General features: G+C 40.7%; 1 pseudogene; it reads left to right on the forward strand.

The window, feature by feature from the left end:
* The first annotated feature begins 315 nt into the window (after positions 1–315).
* Positions 316–23403, forward strand: LOC139763608 (uncharacterized; annotated as a pseudogene).
* Positions 23404–25137: the final 1734 nt, after the last annotated feature.

Genomic DNA, 25137 nt, shown 5'->3' on the forward strand with positions numbered 1-25137 from the left:
CTCTGGTTACTTCTGTTTGCTGCCTGATGTATGCGCTGGACATGTTTGTTTGCTTCCTGAAGTTGGTTATATGTTGGATGCGCTGGACATGTTTGTTTGCTGCCTGCTGCATGCTCAGGTTATGTTTGTGCTAGAGGCGCTGGGAAAGATTGTTTGCTGCGTAATGCATGTGCTGGTGATATTTATGTTTGGATGCGCTAGGTATGTTTGTTCTCTGCTTCAGTTGTACGCTGGCTTAACAACAACTTCCTGAATTTGTTATGGTGACGTGTATGTCTTCTCGCCTATTGAATACAAACCAGATATGATGTACAGTAGTTTACACTTGCTGTAAAATTAAAATTGTTTGAGAAATCTGACAGGGTCGTTAGGTGGGCTTGAGACCAGAGTCAAGGGTCGTCAAGTTCAGGTTATAATCATAAATGAAATATTTTAAAAACATTATTTAAGATAATTATACGACCATAAACCTGGAGTACTGCCGCCGGGTAAGATTTTAGAATACGGACGTGCGTTTTGTAGTCGACAGGATGTAACGAAATTGATACCAGTGGTTATCTTATAATATATAGAATTCACGTAGAACGTGAGATTTTAGGTGTAACACCTGAATCTCGCATCAAATTGAAGTTCGTTTAAAGTGTATAGGGCTTTGAAGTCTCGGTAAATTGTGGGAAAAAAAACACTAGAAATGAACACTTGAGAGTGTAAGTAATGGAGTCTTCACACTTTTATCCAATTTCAACAAATAGTAAAGAAATAAGAGGTACACTAAGGGTATCCTGTTGTCTTATTGTAATACACTTGTGGAATACACAAGGGTATTAGAAATATGACTGACCTGCAGATGGCTGACGAAATATTTGGATAGTAGTAGAGCTTTATTTGTTCGTATGTCAATATATAAACTAAGTCGTAATACACCTAAAAAGTTTGCTCGTAGGGTCTAGAAATGCCTAATTTCCCATATTATTTATGCACTCTGCTGACTACTGCTGTTTCGCAACATTTGAATATGAGTGAATCCAAGTTTTGCAAATATGTTTGTTGAATTCAGGTGTTTTTATAGATTAATAGACTGAAATGATGCTTATGAGATTTTCTTACAGGGTCAGATTCTAATACCTCTATAGACAAATCATGGCACAGTTAAATGGAATATAGTTTGGATAATGGGGAAATTAAGTAATAAAAGATCCCACAAGACTTCTGAAGCATTAGAATAGGCAGGTTCTCTTGAAGTTTTTACATATATTGGTTTTTTCATTACTTATTTGGTACTGAAACTCATGTTTTTCTTCTCATAACCTTACTATTGACAATCCATTTAGTATTGAAAGATCAGTTATAAGAATAAAAAGGAAAATCTTGCACTCTTAAATCATTTTACAGAAGCATCAATGATTCCTTTAGAGTAGAACACATGATGATATCAGAAATTGTCCATCCATATTCTAAAATTTGTTCTGTTACTGTAAATTTTCTTGTATTCACAGCATCATCAATAATAGGATACATTTTTTCAAAGATGAATGCAAAAGGCAGGTGATGTTAATTTTTACATTCTGTATGTGACCAAGCTGTTTAGAACTGAATTTGACACTTACACTACACTTTAGGCGAAGTTTCAGAAGGAAAAGGCATGTTTTCTAGGCTAATTGTATGTGTTTTATGGAATTATTATTGCTACTGCAAAGAATGTTATAAGTGTGTGGCTTTTTTTTTTTTCTTTTAAAACTTCACTTAATTTAGAGAACTTATAGGTGGGGTTTTGAAGGAGAGGGAAAATTGGGGTTAGATGATAAACAGATACCATTATACATACAAACATAAAGATAACCTGCCTGTTTTAATGCCACAGATGTCTTTTGGGATCTGTTATTAATGAAACATTTGTTATCAAAACATGTACTCCACTTAACTGCACCATGATTAATTTCATTCAGAAGGTGAAGAGTGAGGTTGGGGGTTTATGGAAATAAAGGAATCTGACCCTGTGTGGGACAGATTTTATTAGCATTAATTTGATTCCTATACCTTAAAGACATCTGAACTCTCCCATCATTTTGCAAAGCTCAGATCCAGTCTGATTCATTTGTTACAATACATGGTGGCATCCAGTGGACTTCTTCATTAATATAAAGGAAAGTAGGCATTTCTCAGCCCTGTAGGCAAGTTTCTTGAATTACACTTTCATTCAGTTTGTATATTGACTAACAAATGGAGAAAGTTCTTCAGAATTCAAATGAGTGCCAGGTGGTTTTTTTTTTCTTTTGTTAGCTATCCACAGGATGTTCACTTTTCCAGTTTACCAGAACATTAGAGAAAATAACATTAGGGTATCCCTCCTGCTTATTTACTATTTGCTTGATTTGGATGTGTTGAAAATGAATCAGTTACACCCTCAACTATTGATACTGAGCGTTTTTACCCCACAGTTTCCCCTCTCCTTCAAAGCCTTACCCACCACATTAAAACTTACAATTGATAAAATCAGGGTTGCAACACATTAAAACCCTTACTCTTTATCATCTTTGCATATTTTGAGGCACCAATTTCCTTGAATTCTGTCATCTAAAAGATGTTCATATTCTGAAATTTTGCCTCGTTTTATATTGAAATGAAAATTAAGACATAAAGAATTATTAATGCAGTAGAAGGCAGTGTAAGGAACATTATTTTACTTTATATGATGCAATTAGTCTTTATGCAAAAGCACACATGCATTTGTAAAGTACCAGTTTAGAGGTTTCATTGAATTAACATTGATTTGGAATAAATACATAGCAATGAATTTCTTATACCTAGAAAGAGCAATTTAGAAAGGATTAACATGATTTAGAGCATTACACTATATGCTTCGATAATAGATAGTGATATTGAGTGAGGTGTATTATGATCAGGAAAAATGTAAGAGTAGAGGGAATAATAATAGAAATCAACTGAATCCAGTGGAAACCTCACCAAGCTTCTCCTAACAACCTAAATTTACAATATTTTTTTAAGTTTCTTGGATGAAAAAATCTGAATGTTATCATGTCATTTTGATTCACTTGCGAAGAAATTTGTTTAGTGCTCGATGAGGGTGTTTGCTTCCTGGAATTGCATGCAACCAGCAAGGTGAAAGGAAGATGAAGACAGTGTCTTCAGTATATTTCAAGAATATTAAGGTAAATCTCTCATCCTATATGTGGTTAGATGAAGTTTTCATTGATTCTTGATTTATGTTCAAGTTTCTTTTACCTCATTTTTTTTTATCATCATAGCCTCTTTATCACTTTTCATTGAAAAAAGTATGAACTAAATCATGCTCCCTTGTTGTAAATTACATTTATTAAGTATAGAGTCCCTTGATATGCTTTTCATCAAAATCTATAATTCATTTTTATGGTACCCCTTAATTGGTACTTTACCAAAGTGATAATTGTAGTATTAATTGGGATTTTTATCTAGTGACTGTGAGAGAATGAAAATAATCATAGTTGATGATTGCATTTTGAATTGAATGGTAATAACATGCTTGACTTTACACATCTTTAGACAAACTTCTGATTAGTTACTCTGATGTTGGTGAAAAGCTTGGGAAAGGTAACCATAAGGACACCGGATTAGCTGTACAGTTATCTTGGATTAAAAAAAGTGTTAATTCCTATAATGTTAAATTTTCAGTTTACCTCAGCATCACCATTAAAATTGGAAAGATTTTGTTGTTCATTGCAAGTGTAGTGCTTTGAAGTGTGGTTCTCTACCTTCTTTTAAACATTTCCATGTTCATGCCTAACTTACTTCATGGACCCCATTTTTCAAAAACTATGCTTGTGAAGCATTTAGGGTGAACCATGGAAAGGTTTGTGGGGCCTGGTTGTGAATACGGAGCTGTGGTACGTTACACATGACAGCTAGAGACTGAGTGTGAATGTATATGGCTTTGTTTGTCTGTTTTCCTGGTACTCCCACGCTGAAACAGAGGGTAGCAGTGCTGTTTCCTTTGGGGCGGGATGGCGTCAGGAATGGATTAAAGGCAAGCAAGTATGAATATGTACATTTGTATGTATGAATTGGTTTGTATTTATATATTTATTTATGTATTATACTTTCTCACTGTCTCCCACATTAGTGAGGTAGCGCAAAGAAACAGATGAAAGAATGGCCCAACCCGCCCACATACACAGGTATATACATAAATGCCCACACACGCACATATACATACATATACATTTCAACATATACATACATATTCATACACAGACATATACATGTATACACATGTACATGTTCATACTTGCTGCCTTCATCCATTCCCATTGCCATCCCGCTACACATGAAATGGCACTCCCTCCCCCTGTGCGAGTGCGAGGTATCGCTAGGAAAAGACAACAAATGCAACATTTTTCCACACTCAGTCTCTAGCTGTCATTTGTAATGCACCAAAACCACAGCTCCATTTCCACATCTAGGTCCCACAAAACTTTCCATGGTTTACGCCAGATGCTTCACATACCCTGGTTCAATCCATTGACAGCACGCCAACCCTGGTATACCACATCATTCCAATTCACTCTATTCCTTGCATGCCTTTCACTCTCCTGCATGTTCAGGCCCTGATCGCTCAAAATCTTTTTCACTCCATCCTTCCACCTCCAATTTGGTCCTCCACTTCTCATTCCCTCCTCCTCTGGAACATATATCCTCTTTGTCAGTCTTTCCTCACTCATTCTCCATGTGGCCAAACCATTTCAAAACACCTTCTTCTACTCTCTCAATCACACTTTTTTTATTACCTCCTATCTCTCTTACCTTTTCATTGCTTACTCGATCAAACCACCTCACACCACATATTGTCCTCAAACATCTCATTTCCAACACATCCACCCTCCTCTGCACAACCCTATCTATAGCCCATGCCTCACAACCATATAACACTGTTGGAACCACTGTTCCTTCAAACATACCCATTTTTGCTTTCCAAGATCATGTGTTCTCGCATTCCGTACATTTTTCAACGCTCCCAGAACCTTCACCCACTCCCCCACCCTGTGACTCACTTCCGCTTCCATGGTTCCATCTGCTGCCAAATACACTCCCAGATATCTAAAACACTTCACTTCCTCCAGTTTTTCTCCATTCAAACTTACCTCCTAATTGACTTGTCCTTCAACCCTACTGTACCCAATAACCTTGCTCTTATTCACATTTATGCTCTGCTTTCTTCTTTCATACACTTTATAAAACTCATTCACCAGCTTCTGCAGTTTCTCACTTGAATCAGCCACCAGCGCTGTATCATCAGCGAACAAAAACTGACTCACTTCCCAAGCCTTCTCATCCACAACAGACTGCATACTTGCCCCTCTCTCCAAAGCTCTTGCATTTACCTCCCTAACAACCCCATCCATAAACAAATTGATAAACCATGGAGACATGACGCACCCCTGCCGCAGACCAACATTCACTGAGAACCAATCACTTTTCTCTCTTCCTACTCGTACACATTCCTTACATCGTGGATAAAAACTTTTCACTGCTTCTGACAACTTGCCTCCCACACCATATATTCTTAATACCTTTCACAGAGCATCTCTATCAACTCTCTCATGTGCCTTCTCCAGATCCATGAATGCTACATACAAATCCATTTGCTTTTCTAAGTATTTCTCACAAACATTCTTCAAAGCAAACACCTGATCCACACATCCTCTACCACTTCTGAAACCGTTCTGCTCTTCCCCAATCTGATGCTCTGTACATGCCTTCACCCTCTCAATCAGTATCCTCCCGTATAATTGTCCAGGTATACTCAACAAACTTATACCTCCATAATTTGAGCTCTCACCTTTATCCCCTTTGCCTTTGTGCGATGGCACTATGCAAGCATTCCGCCAATCCTCAGGCACCTCACCATGAGTCATACATACATTAAATAACCTTACCAACCAGTCAACAATACAGCCACCCCTTTTTTAATGAATTCCACTACAATACCGTCCAAACCCGCTGCCTTGCCGGCTTTCATCTTCTGCAAAGCTTTTACTACCTCTTCTCTGTTTACCAAATCATTCTCCCTAACCCTCTCACTTTGCACACCACCTCAACCAAAATACCCTATATCTCCTACTCTATCATCAAACACATTCAACAAACCTTCAAAATACTCACTCCATCTCCTCACATCACCACTACTTGTTATCACGTCCCCATTAGCCCCTTTCACTGAAGTTCCCATTTGCTCCCTTGTCTTACGCACTTTATTTACCTCCTTCCAAAACATCTTTTTATTCTCCTTAAAATTTAACAATACTCTCTCACCCCAACTCTCATTTGCCCTCTTTTTCACCTCTTGCACCTTTCTCTTGACCTCCTGCCTCTTTCTCTTATACATCTCCCACTCATTTGCATTATTTCCCTGCAAAAATCGTCCAAATGCCTCTCTCTTCTCTTTCACTAATAATCTTACTTCTTCATCCCACCACTCTCTACCCTTTCTAATCTGCCCACCTACCACGCTTTTCATGCCACAGACATCTTTTGCGCAAGCTATCACTGCTTGCCTGAATACATCCCATTCCTCCCCCACTCCCCTTATCTCCTTTGTTCTCACCTTTTTCCATTCTGTACTTAGTCTCTATGTTACTTCCTCACACAAGTCTCCTTCCCAAGCTCACTTACTCTCACCACTCTCTTCACCCCATCATTCTCTCTTTTCTGAAAACCTTTACAGGTCTTCACCTTCGCCTCCACAAAATAATGATCAGACATCCCTCCAGTTGCACCTCTCAACACATTAACAACCAAAAGTCTCTCTTTCGCACGCCTATCAATTAACACGTAATCCAATAATGCTCTCTGGCCATCTCTCTTACTTACATACGTATACTTATGTATATCTCTCTTTTTAAACCAGGTATTTCCAATCACCAGTCCTTTTTAGCACACAAATTACAAGCTCTTCTCCATTTCCATTTACGACACTGAACACCCAATGTACACCAATTATTCTCTCAACTGCCACATTACTCACCTTTGCATTCAAATCACCCATCACTATAACCCGGTCTCGTGCATCAAAACTACTAACACACTCACTCAGATGCTCCCAAAACACTTGCCTCTCATGATCTTTCTTCTCATGCCCAGGTGCATATGCACCAATAATCACCCATCTCTCTCCATCCACTTTCAGTTTCACCCATATCAACCTAGAGTGTACTTTCTTACACTCTATCACATACTCCCACCACTCCTGTTTCAGTAGTGCTACTCCTTCCCTTGCTCTCGTCCTCTCACCCACTCCTGACTTTTCTCCCAAAACATTCCTAAACCACTCTTCCCCTTTACCCTTGAGCTTCATGCCACTCAGAGCCAAAATATCCAGGTTCCTTTCCTCAAACATACTACCTATCTCTCCTTTTTTCTCATCTTGGTTACATCCACACCCATTTAGACACCCCAATTTGAACCTTCGAGGAGGATGAGCTCTCCCGCATGACTCCTTCTTCTGTTTCCCCTTTTAGAAAGATGAAATACAAGGAGAGGAGGGTTTCTATCCCCCCGCTCCCGTCCCCTGTAGTCGCCTTGTACGACATGCGAAGAATGCGTGAGAAGTTCTTTCTCCCCTATCCCCAGGGATATTTGTTTATTATTATTTATTTTTTATATTATTTTGCTTTGTCACTGTCTCCCGCGTTAGCGAGGTAGCGCAAGGAAACAGACGAAAGAATGGCCCAACCCGCCCACATACACATGTATATACATACATGTCCACCCATGCACAATATACATACCTATACATCTCAGTGTACTCATATATATACACACACAGACATATACATATATACACATGTACATAATTCATACTGTCTGCCTTTGTTCCCATCGCCACCTCGCCACACATGGAACAACAACCCCCTCCCCCCTCATGTGTGCGAGGTAGCGCTAGGAAAAACACCAAAGGCCCCATTCGTTCACACTCAGTCTCTAGCTGTCATGTAATAATGCACTGAAACCACAGCTCCATTTCCAAATCCAGGCCCCACACACTTTGCATGGTTTACCCTAGATGCTTCACATGCCCTGGTTCAATCCATTGACAGCACATCGACCCCGGTATACCACATCGTTCCAATTCACTCTATTCCTTGCACGCCTTTCACCCTCCTGCATGTTCAGGCCCCGATCACTCAAAATCTTTTTCACTCCGTCTTTCCACCTCCAATTTGGTCTCCCACTTCTCGTTCCCTCCACCTCTGACACATATATCCTCTTGGTCAATCTTTCCCCACTCATTCTCTCCATGTGACCAAACCATTTCAAAACACCCTTTTCTACTCTCTCAACCACACTCTTTTTATTTCCACACATCTCTCTCACCCTTACATTACTTACTCGATCAAACCACCTCGCACCACATATTGTCCTCAAACATCTCATTTCCAGCACATCCACCCTCCTGCGCACAACTCTATCCATAGCCCACGCCTCGCAACCATACAACATTGTTGGAACCACTATTCCTTCAAACATACCCATTATTGCTTTCCGAGATAATGTTCTCGACTTCCACACATTCTTCAAGGCTCCCAGAATTTTCGCCCCCTCCCCCACACTATGATTCACTTCCGCTTCCATGGTTCCATCTGCTGCCAGATCCACTCCCAGATATCTAAAACACTTCACTTCCTCCAGCTTTTCTCCATTCAAACTTACCTCCCAATTGACTTGACCTTCAACCCTACTGTACCTAATAACCTTGCTCTTATTCACATTTAATCTTAACTTTCTTCTTTCTCACACTTTACCAAACTCAGTCACCAGCTTCTGCAGTTTCTCACATGAATCAGCCACCAGCGCTGTATCATCAGCGAACAACAACTGACTCACTTCCCAAGCTCTCTCATCCACAACAGACTGCATACTTGCCCCTCTTTCCAAAACTCTTGCATTCACCTCCCTAACAACCCCATCCATAAACAAATTAAACAACCATGGAGACATCACACACCCCTGCCACAAACCTACGTTCACTGAGAACCAATCACTTTCCTCTCTTCCTACACGTACACATGCCTTACATCCTCGATAAAAACTTTTCACTGCTTCTAACAACTTGCCTCCCACACCATATATTCTTAATACCTTCCACAGAGCATCTCTATCAACTCTATCGTATGCCTTCTCCAGATCCATAAATGCTACATACAAATCCATTTGTTTTTCTAAGTATTTCTCGCATATATTCTTCAAAGCTAACACCTGATCCACACATCCTCTACCACTTCTGAAACCACACTGCTCTTCCCCAATCTGATGCTATGTACATGCCTTCACCCTCTCAATCAATACCCTGCCATATAATTTACCAGGAATACTCAACAAACTTATACCTCTGTAATTTGAGCACTCACTCTTATCCCCTTTGCCTTTGTACAATGGCACTATGCAAGCATTCCGCCAATCCTCAGGCACCTCACCATGAATCATACATACATTAAATAACTTTACCAACCAGTCAACAATACAGTCACCCCCTTTTTTAATAAATTCCACTGCAATGCCATCCAAACCTGCTGCTTTGCCGGCTTTCCTCCTCCGTAAAGCTTTTACTACCTCTTCTCTATTTACCAAATCATTTTCCCTAACCCTCTCACTTTGCACACCACCTCGACCAAGACACCCCACATCTGCCACTCTATCATCAAACACATTCAACAAACCTTCAAAATACTCAATCCATTTCCTTCTCACTTCACCACTACTTATCACCTCCCCATTTGCCCCCTTCACTGAAGTTCCATTTGCTCCCTTGTCTTACACACTTTATTTACCTCCTTCCAAAACATCTTTTTATTCTCCCTGAAATTTAATGATACTCTTTTGCCCCAACTCTCATTTGCCCTCTTTTTCACCTCTTGCACCTTTCTCTTGACCTCCTGCCTCTTTCTTTTATACCTCTCCCACTCATTTGCATTTTTTCCCTACAAAAATCGTTCAAATGCCTCTCTCTTCTCTTTCACTAATAATCTTACTTCTTCATTCCACCACTCACTACCTTTTCTAAGCAACCAACCTCCCACGCTTCTCATACCACAAGCATCTTTTGCGCAAGCCATCACTGCTTCCCTAAATACATCCCATTCCTCCCCCACTCCCCTTACCTCCTTTGTTCTCACCTTTTTCCATTCTGTACTCAGTCTCTCCTGGTACTTCCTCATACAAGTCTCCTTCCCAAGCTCACTTACTCTCACCACTCTCTTCACCCCAACATTCTCTCTTCTTTTCTGAAAACCCCCACAAATCTTCACCTTTGCTTCCACAAGGTAATGATCAGACGTCCCTCCAGTTGCACCTCTGAGCACATTAACATCATCCAAAAGTCTCTCTTTCGTGCGTCTATCAATTAACACGTAATCCAAAACGCTCTCTGGCCATCTCTCCTACTTACATACGTATACTTATGTATATCTCGCTTTTTAAACTAGGTATTCCCAATCACCAGTCCTTTTTCAGCACATAAATCTACAAGCTCTTCACCATTTCTATTTACAACACTGAACACTCCATGTATACCAAGTATTCCCTCAACTGCCACATCACTCACCTTTGCATTCAAATCACCCATCACTATAACCCGGTCTTTTGCATCAAAACCACTAACACACTCATTCAGCTGCTCCCAAATCACTTGCCTCTCATGATCTTTCTTCTCATGCCCAGGTGCATATGCACCAATAATCACCCATCTCTCTCCATCAACTTTCAGCTTTACCCATATCAATCTAGAATTTACTTTCTTACACTCTATCACATACTCCCACAACTGATTCAGGAGTAGTGCTACTCCTTCCCTTGCTCTTGTCCTCTCACTAACCCCTGACTTTACTCCCAAGACATTCCCAAACCACTCTTCCCCTTTACCCTTTAGCTTCGTTTCACTCAGAGCCAAAACATCCAGGTTCCTTTCCTCAAACATACTACCTATCTCTCCTTTTTTCTCATCTTGGTTACATCCACACACATTTAGACACCCCAATCTAAGCCTTCGAGGAGGATGAGCACTCCTCGCGTGACTCCTTCTACTGTTTCCCCTTTTAGAAAGTTAAAATACAAAGAGGGGAGGGTTTCTGGCCCCCCGCTCCCGTCCCCTTTAGTCGCCTTCTACGACACTTGAGGAATGCGTAGGAAGTATTCTTAATCCCCTATCCCCAGGGATAGGGGATTTATTTATTTATATATTAATTTATTATACTTTGTCGCTGTCTCCCGCATTAGCGAGGTAGCGCAAGGAAACAGACAAAGGAATGGCACAATCCACATATATACATATATACACATGTACATAATTCATACTGTCTGCCCTTATTCATTCCCGTCGCCACTCCGCCACACATGAAATAACAACCCCCTCCCCGCACATGTGCGCAAGGTAACACTAGGAAAAGACAACAAAGGCCACATTTATTCACACTCCGTCTCTAGCTGTCGTGTATAATGCACCGAAACCACAGCTCCCTTTCCACATCCAGGCCTCACAAAACTTTCCATGGTTTACCCCAGATGCTTCACATGCCCTAGTTTAATCCATTGACAGTACGTCGACCCCGGTATACCACATCATTCCAATTCACTCTATTTTTTGCACGCCTTTTACCCTCCTGCATGTTCAGGCCCCAATCACTCAAAATCTTTTTCACTCCATCTTTCCACCTCCAATTTGGTCTCTCACTTCTCGTCCCTCCACCTTTGACACATATCCTCTTTGTCAATCTTTCCTCACTCATTCTCTCCATGTGACCAAACCACTTCAAAACACCCTTTTCTGCTCTCTCAACCACACTCTTTTTATTTCCACACATCTCTCTTACCCTTTCAATACTTACTCGATCAAACCACCTCACACCACAACACCACATATCATCCTCAAACATCTCATTTCCAGCACTTCCACCCTCCTCTGCACGACTCTATCTATAGCCCAAGCCTAGCAACCATATAACATTGTTGGAACCACTATTCCTTCAAACATACATATTTTTGCTTTCCAAGATAACGTTCTCGACTTCCACACATTCTTCTCCCCATTATCCCTTTTCACTGATGTTCCCATTTGTTCCCTTGTCTTACGCATTTTATTTACCTCCTTCCAAAACATCCGTTTATTCTCCCTAAAATTTAATGATACTCTCTCACCCCAACCCTCATTCGCCCTCTTTTTCACCTCTTGCACCTTTCTCTTGACCTCCTGCCTCTTTCTTTTATACATCCCTCAGTCATTTGCATTATTTCCCGGCAAAAATCGTCAAAATGCCTCTCTCTTCTCTTTCACCAATAATCTTACTACTTTTTTGCCCTCCGACACTCTGTGCGCGCTAGGCTGAGAGGTAAGGAGCGCAAAGTGACAGAGCACCTCTGGGCGCATTTTTGCCCCTCCCAGAACTTTCGCCCCCTCCGCCACCCTATGATTCACTTCCGCTTCCATGGTTCCATCCGCTGCCAGATCCACTCCCAGATACCTAAAACACTTCACTTCCTCCAGTTTTTCTCCATTCAAACTTACCTCCCAATTTACAAGTCCCTCAACCCTACTGTACCTAATAACCTTGCTTTCTTCTTTCACACGCTTTACCAAACTCAGTCACCAGCTTCTGCAGTTTCTCACCCGAATCAGCCACCAGCGCTGTATCATCAGCTGACTCACTTCCCAAGCTCTCATCCACAACAGACTGCATACTTGCCCCTCTTTCCAAAACTCTTGCATTCACCTCCCTAACAACCCCATCCATAAACAAATTAAACAACCATGGAGACATCACACACCCCTGCCGCAAACCAACATTCCTTGAGAACCAATCACACTCCTCTCTTCCTACATGTACACATGCCTTACATCCTCGATAAAAACTTTTCACTGCTTCTAACAACTTGTCTCCCACACCATATATTCTTAATACCTTCCACAGAGCATCTCTATCAACTCTATCATATGCCTTCTCCAGATTCATAAATGCTACATACAAATCCATTTGCTTTTCTAAGTATTTCTCACATACATTCTTCAAAGCAAACACCTGATCCACACATCCTCTACCACTTCTGAAACCACACTGCTCTTCCCCAATTTGGTGCTTTGTGCTTGCCTTCACCCTCTCAATCAATACCCTCCCATATAATTTCCCAGGAATACTCAACAAACTTATACCTCTGTAATTTGAGCACTCACTTTTATCCCCTTTGCCTTTGTACAATGGCACTATGCAAGCATTCCGCCAATCCTCAGGCACCTCACCATGAGTCAAACATACATCAAATAACCTTACCAACCAGTCAACAATACAGTCACCCCCTTTTTTAATAAATTCCACTGCAATACCATCCAAACTCGCTGCCTTGCTGGCTTTCATCTTCCGCAAAGCTTTTACTACCTCTTCTCTGTTTACCAAATCATTCTCCCTAACCCTCTCACTTTGCACACCACCTCGACCAAAACACCCTATATCTGCCACTTTATCATGAAACACATTCAACAAACCTTCAAAATACTCACTCCATCTCCTCACATCACCACTAGTTGTTATCACCTCCCCATTAGCCCCCTTCACTGATGTTCCCATTTGTTCCCTTGTCTTATGCACTTTATTTACCTCCTTCCAAAACATCCTTTTATTCTCCCTAAAATTTAATGATACTCTCTCACCCCAACCCTCATTCGCCCTCTTTTTCACCTCTTGCACCTCTCTCTTGACCTCCTGCCTGTTTCTTTTATACATCTCCCAGTCATTTGCATTATATCCATGCAAAAATCGTCCAAATGCATCTCTCTTCTCTTTCACTAATAATCTTACTGCTTCATCCCACCACTCAACACCCTTTCTAATCTGCCCACCTCCCACGCTTCTCATACCACAAGCATCTTTTGCGCAAGCCATCACTGCTTTTCTAAATATATTCCATTCCTCCCCCACTCCCCTTACGTCTTTTGTTCTCACCTTTTTCCATTCTGTACTCAGTCTCTCCTGGTACTTCTTCACACAAGTCTCCTTCCCAAGCTCACTTACTCTCACCACTCTTCACCCCAACATTCTCTCTTCTTTTCTGAAAACCTCTACAAATCTTCACCTTCGCCTTCAAAAGATAATGATCAGACATCCCTCCAGTTGCACCTCTCAGCACATTAACATCTAAAAGACTCTCTTTCGCACGCTTATCAATTAACACATAATCCAATAATGCTCTCTGGCCGCCTCTCCTACTTACATACGTATGCTTATGTATATCTCTCTTTTTAACCAGGTATTCGTAATCACCATTCCTTTTTCAGCACATAAATCTACAAGCTCTTCACCATTTCCATTTACAACACTGAACACCCAATGTACACCAATTATTCCCTCAACTGCCTCATTACTCACCTTTGCATTCAAATCACCCATCACTATAACCCGGTCTTGTGCATCAAAACTACTAATACACTCACTCAGCTGCTCCCAAAACACTTGCCTCTCATGATCTTTTTTCTCATGCCCAGGTGCATATGCACCAATAATCACCCATCTCTCTCCATCCACTTTCAGTTTTACCCATATCAATTTAGAGTTTACATTCTTACACTCTATCACATACTCCCACCACTCCTGTTTCAGGAGTAGTGCTACTCCTTCCCTTGCATTTGTCTCTCACTAACCCCTGACTTTACTCCCAAGACATTCCCAAACCACTCTTCCCCTTTACCCTTGAGCTTCGTTTCACTCAGAGCCAAAACATCCAGGTTCCTTTCCTCAAACATACTACCTATCTCTCCTTTTTTCTCATCTTGGTTACATCCACACACATTTAGACACCCCAATCTGAGCCTTCGAGGAGGATGAGCACTCCTCGCGTGACTCCTTCTTCTGTTTCCCCTTTTAGAAAGTTAAGATACAAGGAGGGGAGGGTTTCTGGCCCCCGCTCCTGTCCCCTTTAGTTGCCTTCTACGACACTTGAGGAATGCGTAGGAAGTATTCTTAATCCCCTATCCCCAGGGATAGGGGATTTATTTATTTATATATTAATTTATTATACTTTGTCGCTGTCTCCCGCATTAGCGAGGTAGCGCAAGGAAACAGACAAAGGAATGGCACAATCCACATATATACATATATACACATGTACATAATTCATACTGTCTGCCCTTATTCATTCCCGTCGCCACTCCGCCACACATGAAATAACAACCCCCTCCCCGCACATGTGCGCAAGGTAACACTAGGAAAAGACAACAAAGGCCACATTTATTCACACTCCGTCTCTAGCTGTCGTGTATAATGCACCGAAACCACAGCTCCCTTTCCACATCCAGGCCTCACAAAACTTTCCATGGTTTACCCCAGATGCTTCACATGCCCTAGTTTAATCCATTGACAGTACGTCGACCCCGGTATACCACATCATTCCAATTCACTCTATTTTTTGCACGCCTTTTACCCTCCTGCATGTTCAGGCCCCAATCACTCAAAATCTTTTTCACTCCATCTTTCCACCTCCAATTTGGTCTCTCACTTCTCGTCCCTCCACCTTTGACACATATCCTCTTTGTCAATCTTTCCTCACTCATTCTCTCCATGTGACCAAACCACTTCAAAACACCCTTTTCTGCTCTCTCAACCACACTCTTTTTATTTCCACACATCTCTCTTACCCTTTCAATACTTACTCGATCAAACCACCTCACACCACAACACCACATATCATCCTCAAACATCTCATTTCCAGCACTTCCACCCTCCTCTGCACGACTCTATCTATAGCCCAAGCCTAGCAACCATATAACATTGTTGGAACCACTATTCCTTCAAACATACATATTTTTGCTTTCCAAGATAACGTTCTCGACTTCCACACATTCTTCTCCCCATTATCCCTTTTCACTGATGTTCCCATTTGTTCCCTTGTCTTACGCATTTTATTTACCTCCTTCCAAAACATCCGTTTATTCTCCTAAAATTTAATGATACTCTCTCACCCCAACCCTCATTCGCCCTCTTTTTCACCTCTTGCACCTTTCTCTTGACCTCCTGCCTCTTTCTTTTATACATCCCTCAGTCATTTGCATTATTTCCCGGCAAAAATCGTCAAAATGCCTCTCTCTTCTCTTTCACCAATAATCTTACTACTTTTTTGCCCTCCGACACTCTGTGCGCGCTAGGCTGAGAGGTAAGGAGCGCAAAGTGACAGAGCACCTCTGGGCGCATTTTTGCCCCTCCCAGAACTTTCGCCCCCTCCGCCACCCTATGATTCACTTCCGCTTCCATGGTTCCATCCGCTGCCAGATCCACTCCCAGATACCTAAAACACTTCACTTCCTCCAGTTTTTCTCCATTCAAACTTACCTCCCAATTTACAAGTCCCTCAACCCTACTGTACCTAATAACCTTGCTCTTATTCACATTTACTCTCAGCTTTCTTCTTTCACACGCTTTACCAAACTCAGTCACCAGCTTCTGCAGTTTCTCACCCGAATCAGCCACCAGCGCTGTATCATCAGCTGACTCACTTCCCAAGCTCTCATCCACAACAGACTGCATACTTGCCCCTCTTTCCAAAACTCTTACATTCACCTCCCTAACAACCCCATCCATAAACAAATTAAACAACCATGGAGACATCACACACCCCTGCCGCAAACCAACATTCCTTGAGAACCAATCACACTCCTCTCTTCCTACATGTACACATGCCTTACATCCTCGATAAAAACTTTTCACTGCTTCTAACAACTTGTCTCCCACACCATATATTCTTAATACCTTCCACAGAGCATCTCTATCAACTCTATCATATGCCTTCTCCAGATTCATAAATGCTACATACAAATCCATTTGCTTTTCTAAGTATTTCTCACATACATTCTTCAAAGCAAACACCTGATCCACACATCCTCTACCACTTCTGAAACCACACTGCTCTTCCCCAATTTGGTGCTTTGTGCTTGCCTTCACCCTCTCAATCAATACCCTCCCATATAATTTCCCAGGAATACTCAACAAACTTATACCTCTGTAATTTGAGCACTCACTTTTATCCCCTTTGCCTTTGTACAATGGCACTATGCAAGCATTCCGCCAATCCTCAGGCACCTCACCATGAGTCAAACATACATCAAATAACCTTACCAACCAGTCAACAATACAGTCACCCCCTTTTTTAATAAATTCCACTGCAATACCATCCAAACTCGCTGCCTTGCTGGCTTTCATCTTCCGCAAAGCTTTTACTACCTCTTCTCTGTTTACCAAATCATTCTCCCTAACCCTCTCACTTTGCACACCACCTCGACCAAAACACCCTATATCTGCCACTTTATCATGAAACACATTCAACAAACCTTCAAAATACTCACTCCATCTCCTCACATCACCACTAGTTGTTATCACCTCCCCATTAGCCCCCTTCACTGATGTTCCCATTTGTTCCCTTGTCTTATGCACTTTATTTACCTCCTTCCAAAACATCCTTTTATTCTCCCTAAAATTTAATGATACTCTCTCACCCCAACCCTCATTCGCCCTCTTTTTCACCTCTTGCACCTCTCTCTTGACCTCCTGCCTGTTTCTTTTATACATCTCCCAGTCATTTGCATTATATCCATGCAAAAATCGTCCAAATGCATCTCTCTTCTCTTTCACTAATAATCTTACTGCTTCATCCCACCACTCAACACCCTTTCTAATCTGCCCACCTCCCACGCTTCTCATACCACAAGCATCTTTTGCGCAAGCCATCACTGCTTTTCTAAATATATTCCATTCCTCCCCCACTCCCCTTACGTCTTTTGTTCTCACCTTTTTCCATTCTGTACTCAGTCTCTCCTGGTACTTCTTCACACAAGTCTCCTTCCCAAGCTCACTTACTCTCACCACTCTTCACCCCAACATTCTCTCTTCTTTTCTGAAAACCTCTACAAATCTTCACCTTCGCCTTCAAAAGATAATGATCAGACATCCCTCCAGTTGCACCTCTCAGCACATTAACATCTAAAAGACTCTCTTTCGCACGCTTATCAATTAACACATAATCCAATAATGCTCTCTGGCCGCCTCTCCTACTTACATACGTATGCTTATGTATATCTCTCTTTTTAACCAGGTATTCGTAATCACCATTCCTTTTTCAGCACATAAATCTACAAGCTCTTCACCATTTCCATTTACAACACTGAACACCCAATGTACACCAATTATTCCCTCAACTGCCTCATTACTCACCTTTGCATTCAAATCACCCATCACTATAACCCGGTCTTGTGCATCAAAACTACTAATACACTCACTCAGCTGCTCCCAAAACACTTGCCTCTCATGATCTTTTTTCTCATGCCCAGGTGCATATGCACCAATAATCACCCATCTCTCTCCATCCACTTTCAGTTTTACCCATATCAATTTAGAGTTTACATTCTTACACTCTATCACATACTCCCACCACTCCTGTTTCAGAAGTAGTGCTACTCCTTCCCTTGCATTTGTCTTCTCACTAACCCCTGACTTTACTCCCAAGACATTCCGAAACCACTCTTCCCCTTTACCCTTGAGCTTCGTTTCACTCAGAGCCAAAACATCCAGGTTCCTTTCCTCAAACATACTACCTATCTCTCCTTTTTTCTCATCTTGGTTACATCCACACACATTTAGACACCCCAATCTGAGCCTTCGCGGAGGATGAGCACTCCCCGCGTGACTCCTTCTTCTGTTTCCCCTTTTAGAAAGTTAAGATACAAGGAGGGGAGGGTTTCTAGCCCCCGCTCCTGTCTCCTTTAGTTGCCTTCTTGTGCTACCTCGCTGTCTCCCGTGTCAGCAAGGTGGCACAAGGAAACAGACGAAAGAATGGCCCAACCCACCCACATACACATGTATATAGATACACATCCACACATGCAAATATACATACATTTCCACAAATCACATATACATACCTATACATTTCAACGTGTATATATATATACATACACAGATATATACATATATACACATGTACATAATTCATACTTGCTGCCTTTATTCATTCCTATCGCCACACCGCCACACTTGAAATGACAACCCCCTCCCCCTGCATGCAGGCGAGGTAGCGTTAGGAAAAGACACAGGGGGAAGGGGGAGCCATTTCATGTGTGGCGGGTTGGCAGCAGGAATGGATGAAGGCAGTATGTTTAAATATGTACATGTGTATATATGTATATGTCTGTGTATGCATATGTATGTATACATTGAAATGTATAGGTATGTATATGTGTGCGTGAGCGTTTATGTATATACATGTGTATGTGGGTGAGTTCGGCCATTCTTTCGTCTGTTTCCTTCGCTACCTCGCTAATGTGGGAGACAATGACAAAGAATAATGAAAGAAAATAATAAATGATTGTGTGTGTGTGTGTGTTTAAAACTAAAGGGCTTAAGTCAGGTTAGTGTGAGGGCTGAATTTGAGGAAGGTAGCACTGATAATGAAGCTACAGTTTTGGGAATGTGTGAAAGAGTGTTAGGAAGAAAACTCCAAACTGATGTGCATTAGAATTAAAGTGGATTGTGAGAGGTGGGTGAATGTTAGTGCTCATGCACTTGGCCATAAGAGGAATGATGATAAGAGGTGATTGTTCTAAGGGGAGATGAGTGAGTGCGTTAGCAGTTTTGATACAAGAAATCGGGTATTAGTAATGAGTGATTTAAGTGCGAAAGTGAGTAATGTGGCAGTTGAGGGTATAACTGGGGGGGGATGCACTGTGAATATGAATACTGAACAACTGGTGGAGTTGTGTGTCAGAAAAGGACTGGTGAATGAGAATATCAAGTTTAAAAAGAGGGACATACATAATTGTATGCAAATGAGATGATAAGATGGCATTATTGGATTACATGCCAATTGATAGGTATGCAAAAGAGTGCCTCTTGGATGTGAATGTGTTGAGAGGTAGGATATCTGATCATTACTTGGTGGAGGAAAGGGTATAGATTTGTAGAGGATTTTGGAAAAGAAAATGTTATGTGAGAGAGAAGAGGATGGTCTAAGTGAATGAGCCTGGAAAAGAGATGTATGAAAAGAAATTTCAAGAGAGACTGAGTGGAGAATGGCAATAGATAAGAGTAAATGAAGCAAGGGGAGTGGGTGAGGAATGTGAGATATTTAGGGAAAGAAGTTTGTGGCATGTGGAAGGTGGGCAGGTAAGAAAGGCCAGCGAGTGGTGAGATGACAAAGTTGCTAGTGAAAGAGATGAGAGAGGTTTTTGCATGGTACTTATAGGGAGGGAGTGCAAATGACTGGGAAATACACAGAGAGCAGCAGGTCAGAAGGAAAGTGTAGGTGAGAATTGGGGTGAGCAAGTATCAGTAAACTTCAGGGAGAATATGATGATCTGAAGGGAGATTGATAGTGAGAAAAGCAAGAGAACAAATGGAAACATCAGTGAAGGTGTAAAATGAAGTTGTGGAAGAGGTAGTGATGAGGTGAGGAGATAGACTGAGTATTGTGAAGGACTTGAACATGTTTGATGAGGTGGCAGATGTAGGGTGCTTAGGTCGGGGAGGTATGCTAGGTATGGAAATTAGTTTAGTGAAGAGAGAAGAGGTGGTGAAACCCTAGCAGGTGAAATTTGAATTTCATAAGAAAGGGAATGACTGGGTTTTTGATTGGTTAGTTAGGATTTTTATTGTATGGATGGATCATGGTGAGGTGCCTAAGGATTGGCAGAATGCATGTATGGTGCCACTTTATGAGACTGTTGAGTGTACCTAGTAAGTTGTACTGGAGAATGGTGACTGAGAGGGCGAGGTCATGTACAGAACATTCAACTGGTGAGGAACAAAGTGGTTTTAGAAGTGGTAGAGGATGTGTAGATCAGTTGTTTGCTTTAAAGAAGGTGTGTGTGATAAATACTTTGAGAAGCAGAAGGATTTGTATATCATTAATGGTCTAGAGAGCATATGATAGAGTTGATAGAGATACCTCATGGGAGGTCTTACAAATGTTTGGTGTGGGAAGAAAGCTACTAGATGCAGTAAGTTTTTATCAAGAATGCAAGATGTGGGTGCAAGTGGGTAGAGAGAAGAGTGAGTGGTTCCAAGTGAAGGTTGGTGTGCAGAAGGGTGTGTGATGTCACCTTGGCTGTTGATTTGTTTATGGAAAGGGTGGTGGGGAAGGTAAATGTTAGGATCTTAGAGAATTGTCTGGGCTGAGGTTACAAAGGAAGTGTCAGTTATTGTGGCAGATTTGTGTGAGAAACTGTAGAATTTGGTATCTGATTTGGGAAGAATGTGTAAAGGGAGAAAACTGAGCATAAATTTTAATAAAAGCAATGTAATTAGATTTAGTAGGACAGAGGGACAGGTTAGTTGAGGTGCAATATTCTAGTATCTTCATTCAGATTGATAAGACTAACTTATTCCTCAGTAGTCCAGAGTTTGAACTGTGACACATTTTAAGAACACTCTCTAAAGACAATTAACTCTCGTTTCAGATACTGAGTGATATTGCATCTCAAGACTAAGAACAGAACAGAAACTGACAATGTCTAGAGAAGAGAAAAAGTTTCATAATGAGAAATGCAAGAAATTATATTCACAGGAAGATCATCTCCAGAAGCATATGCTTTTCCACAGTGGTCAGAAAAAAACTAGCTCTACTGAAAGCAGGAAAAAATTTTCATATAGGAAATATCTTCGGAAGTATCACCTTGTGCAGAGTGGTGTGGAAAATTTAGGACTTATGAAAAAATTTAGATGTAAAGAATGTGGGAAACTGTTTTTGCGGAAATGTGATCTTCAGAAACACTTGCTTGTGCACAGTGGCATAAAAAAGTTTAGATGCAACGAATGTGGAAAACAATTTTTGTTTAAAAGTAACCTTCAAAGACATTTGCTTGTGCACAGTGGTGTGAAAAAGTTTGAATGTGATGAATGCGGAAAACTGTTTTTGCAAAAAAGTCATCTTCAGAGACATTTGCCTGTGCACAGTGGTGTAAAAAATAATGGGTGTGATGAATGTGGGAAACTGTTTTTGCAAAAGAGTGAACTTCAACAACATTTGCTTGTGCACATTGGTGTGAAAAAGTTTGGATGTGATGAATGTGGGAAACTGTTTTTGCGAAAAAATGATCTTCAGAAACATATGCTTGTGCACAATGGTGTGAAAAAGTTTGGATGTGATGAATGTGGGAAATTGTTTTTGCGGAAAAGTGATCTTCAGAAACATTTACTTGTGCATAGTGGTGTAAAAAAATTTGTAATGAATGTGGAAAACTGTTTTTGCAGAAAAGTCATCTTCAGAGACATTTGCCTGTGCATAGTGGTGTGAAAAATTTTGGATGTGATGAATGTGGGAAACTGTTTTTACAGAAAAGTCAGCTTAAGGAACATTTGCTTGTTCACAATGGCGTAAAAAAGTTTGGCTGTGATGAATGTGGGAAGTTGTTTTTGCGGAAAAGTGACCTAAAGAAACATTTGCTTGTTCACAGTGGTGTAAAAAAGTTTGGATGTAGTGAATGTGGAAAACTGTTTTTGCAGAAAAGTCATCTCCAGAGACATTTGCCTGTTCACAGAGGTTAGAAAAGCTTTGGATGTGGTGTATGTGGAAAAGTAAGCTTAAAGTCTGCTTTTTTGTTGTGTAAAAGTTTGGATGTAATCAGTATAGGAAACTGTTTTCACAAAAGGGTGAACTTGTGAAGTATTTGCTTGTGCACACTGATGTGAAAAGTTTGGGATGTGATGTGTATCATATTGGTATTACTCATTTGTCAGTTTTTGTATATCGCATGTCTTTCTATCTAAATGAGGTCTCTGTTGCAGTCTGTACTGCAGCTTCAGAGAATATACAGCACAGGCTACTCTAAGGGTATTTGACACTATATGAAAAATGTGGTGGAACTGTTTGTGGAAAGATCAACTTTGCAAACATCATTTTGAGTGAAGAAGTGCTGGATACAAGTTATGATTAATGTTGCTTTCTCAGCAAGAGGTTTATTTCTGGAAACATTTATTAGTGATATACCAAGAGCCTGTTGCTAGCCAGTTGCTTTTGCTCAGGAGTCTTTCTCAGGAATATTTACTTGTGCACAGCAGCACTGAATTGTTTCATGGGTCACATAAAGGAAAATTATACGTAAAGTCTTAAGTGGAAAGTTTGTTAGGAAAAATCTTGTTATTAGAAAATGTGTCAAGAATCAACATAAAATGCTGCTTCAGACCAAAATTTGATCTAAGAATGAAGCACAGAAAAACAAGTGAAGAATAAATCACCTACATGAAAGAATTAAACAATATAGATAAGACAACTATGATTTGGAGAAGGTTACAAATAAAAGCTTTTCAATAAATGTTTTCATGTTTTATCCATCACTTTACTATCAACATGAAAATATACAAATTTATACTTTCAGAATAAAGTTTTTGATATTAAGGATTTGGTCTCATTATTTCCAAATTTTGCAGAGAATGAAAGGATTGTAAACAGCAGTAGACCAGGCTGTTTATGATAATGGAAGAGATTAGTGCCTTAAGAATAAAAAAGGCCGGTAAATATTTTATGTAGCTAAGGAGGGACGAATGGTTTCAATTGTGAACTTGGAAGTGAAGAATGGTCAAATCTCTTCTTAAATATATCTGATTTTTCTTTCAACTACAGTACTCCCTTTGAAGGAAGAGTGTCTCATTTGAAGTAAAGTGTTTGCCCTCATTACTACAAGTGAAAGTAGGTAGGTGGATGTAGTTGGTAGTAACATTAGGTGGGTGACTCTGGAGACACTGCACTAGAGTTGCCTTCTGCCAGTGGCATGTTAAGGAAGAGGCACTCAGGCCTAAGATGTGACAGTGGAGTTCACCAGTTATGGAGAATTTTGGTGTGGCCACCCCCTTGAGGGAGTTCCTAGAGAGAATGAGCATCAGAGAGAGAGTGAGTTTATCGAAGGCTTTGATAATTTTGGTTTCTTATATAATATTTTTTAGCCTTTGTTTTTTAAGCTAAGGTTCACCCCTTCTCTACTGGAATTCAGATTGTAGTTCAGGAACATCTTGTTTGCTCACTATGGTTTTTATTTGTTCAGTCTATCTTTTTTCACATAGGGTAACCAAAATTGAATACATTACTCAAGGTGAATTGTACAGTGAGGACTAGTTTCTTTGACATGAATTCAGTACCCTAAAGGTGTAACCTGTGCATTGTTAACTTACTTTATGAACATCCAACACAATCACTCTAAAGTCTTCTTCCTTATTTACTTTCTGTAGCTGAATAGAATTAATTGCTTGTCTTTTTTCTTTTTATTTGCAATGTGTAAAATTTTGCACATGCTGATCATGAAATTTATTGGCCACATGTCCAACAGTTTGTGGATGTCAATTTGCAGATGATGTTCATTTTCCATTGTAACTATTTTCAGCTTTGTGTATGTCAGTTTGCCCATGTATGTGCATTGACTGCAAGTTTTGCCATAACAGTGCAGGCCATTATGAGTGTTATTGATGTGTATGAGAAAAAGAAGTGTTACCACAACTGATCCTTGTGGCTCACCATTTGTTGTAATCAACCAGGGATGTGTGATACTTTGGCTGGCAGGCCCCATCACTGGCTTAGGTTCAGTAGAGTTGAGGGACAAGATATTGGGATGTGAGTTTGAATGGAGAAAAATTGGAGGAAGTGAAGTGTTTTAGATATCTGGGAGTGGACCTAGTAGCAAATGGAATCATGGAAATAGAAGTGAGTCACAGGGTGGGGAGGGGGCAAAGGTTCTGGGAGCGATGAAGAATGCATGGAAGGAGAGAACGTTATCTAGGAGAGCAAAAATGGGCATGTTTGAAGGAATAGGAGTTCCAAAAATAATATATGGTTGTGAGGCATGGGGGCTATAAATAGGGTTGTATGTAGGAGGGTGGTTTTGTTGGAAATGAAACGTTTGAGGACAATATGTGGTGTGAGGTGGTTTGATCAAGTAAGTAATGAAAGGGTAAGAGAGATGTGTGGAGATATGAAGAGTGTGGTTGAAATAAAAGAAGAGGATATGCTGAAATGGTTTGGACATATGGAGAGAATGAGTGAGGAAAGATTGACAAAGAGGATATATGTGTCAGAGGTGGAGGAAACAGGGAGACCAAACTGGAGGTGGAAGGATGGATTGAAAAAGATTTTGGG

Source organism: Panulirus ornatus, chromosome 47 (genome assembly GCF_036320965.1).
Source record: "Panulirus ornatus isolate Po-2019 chromosome 47, ASM3632096v1, whole genome shotgun sequence".
NCBI classification, from domain to species: Eukaryota; Metazoa; Arthropoda; class Malacostraca; order Decapoda; family Palinuridae; genus Panulirus; species Panulirus ornatus.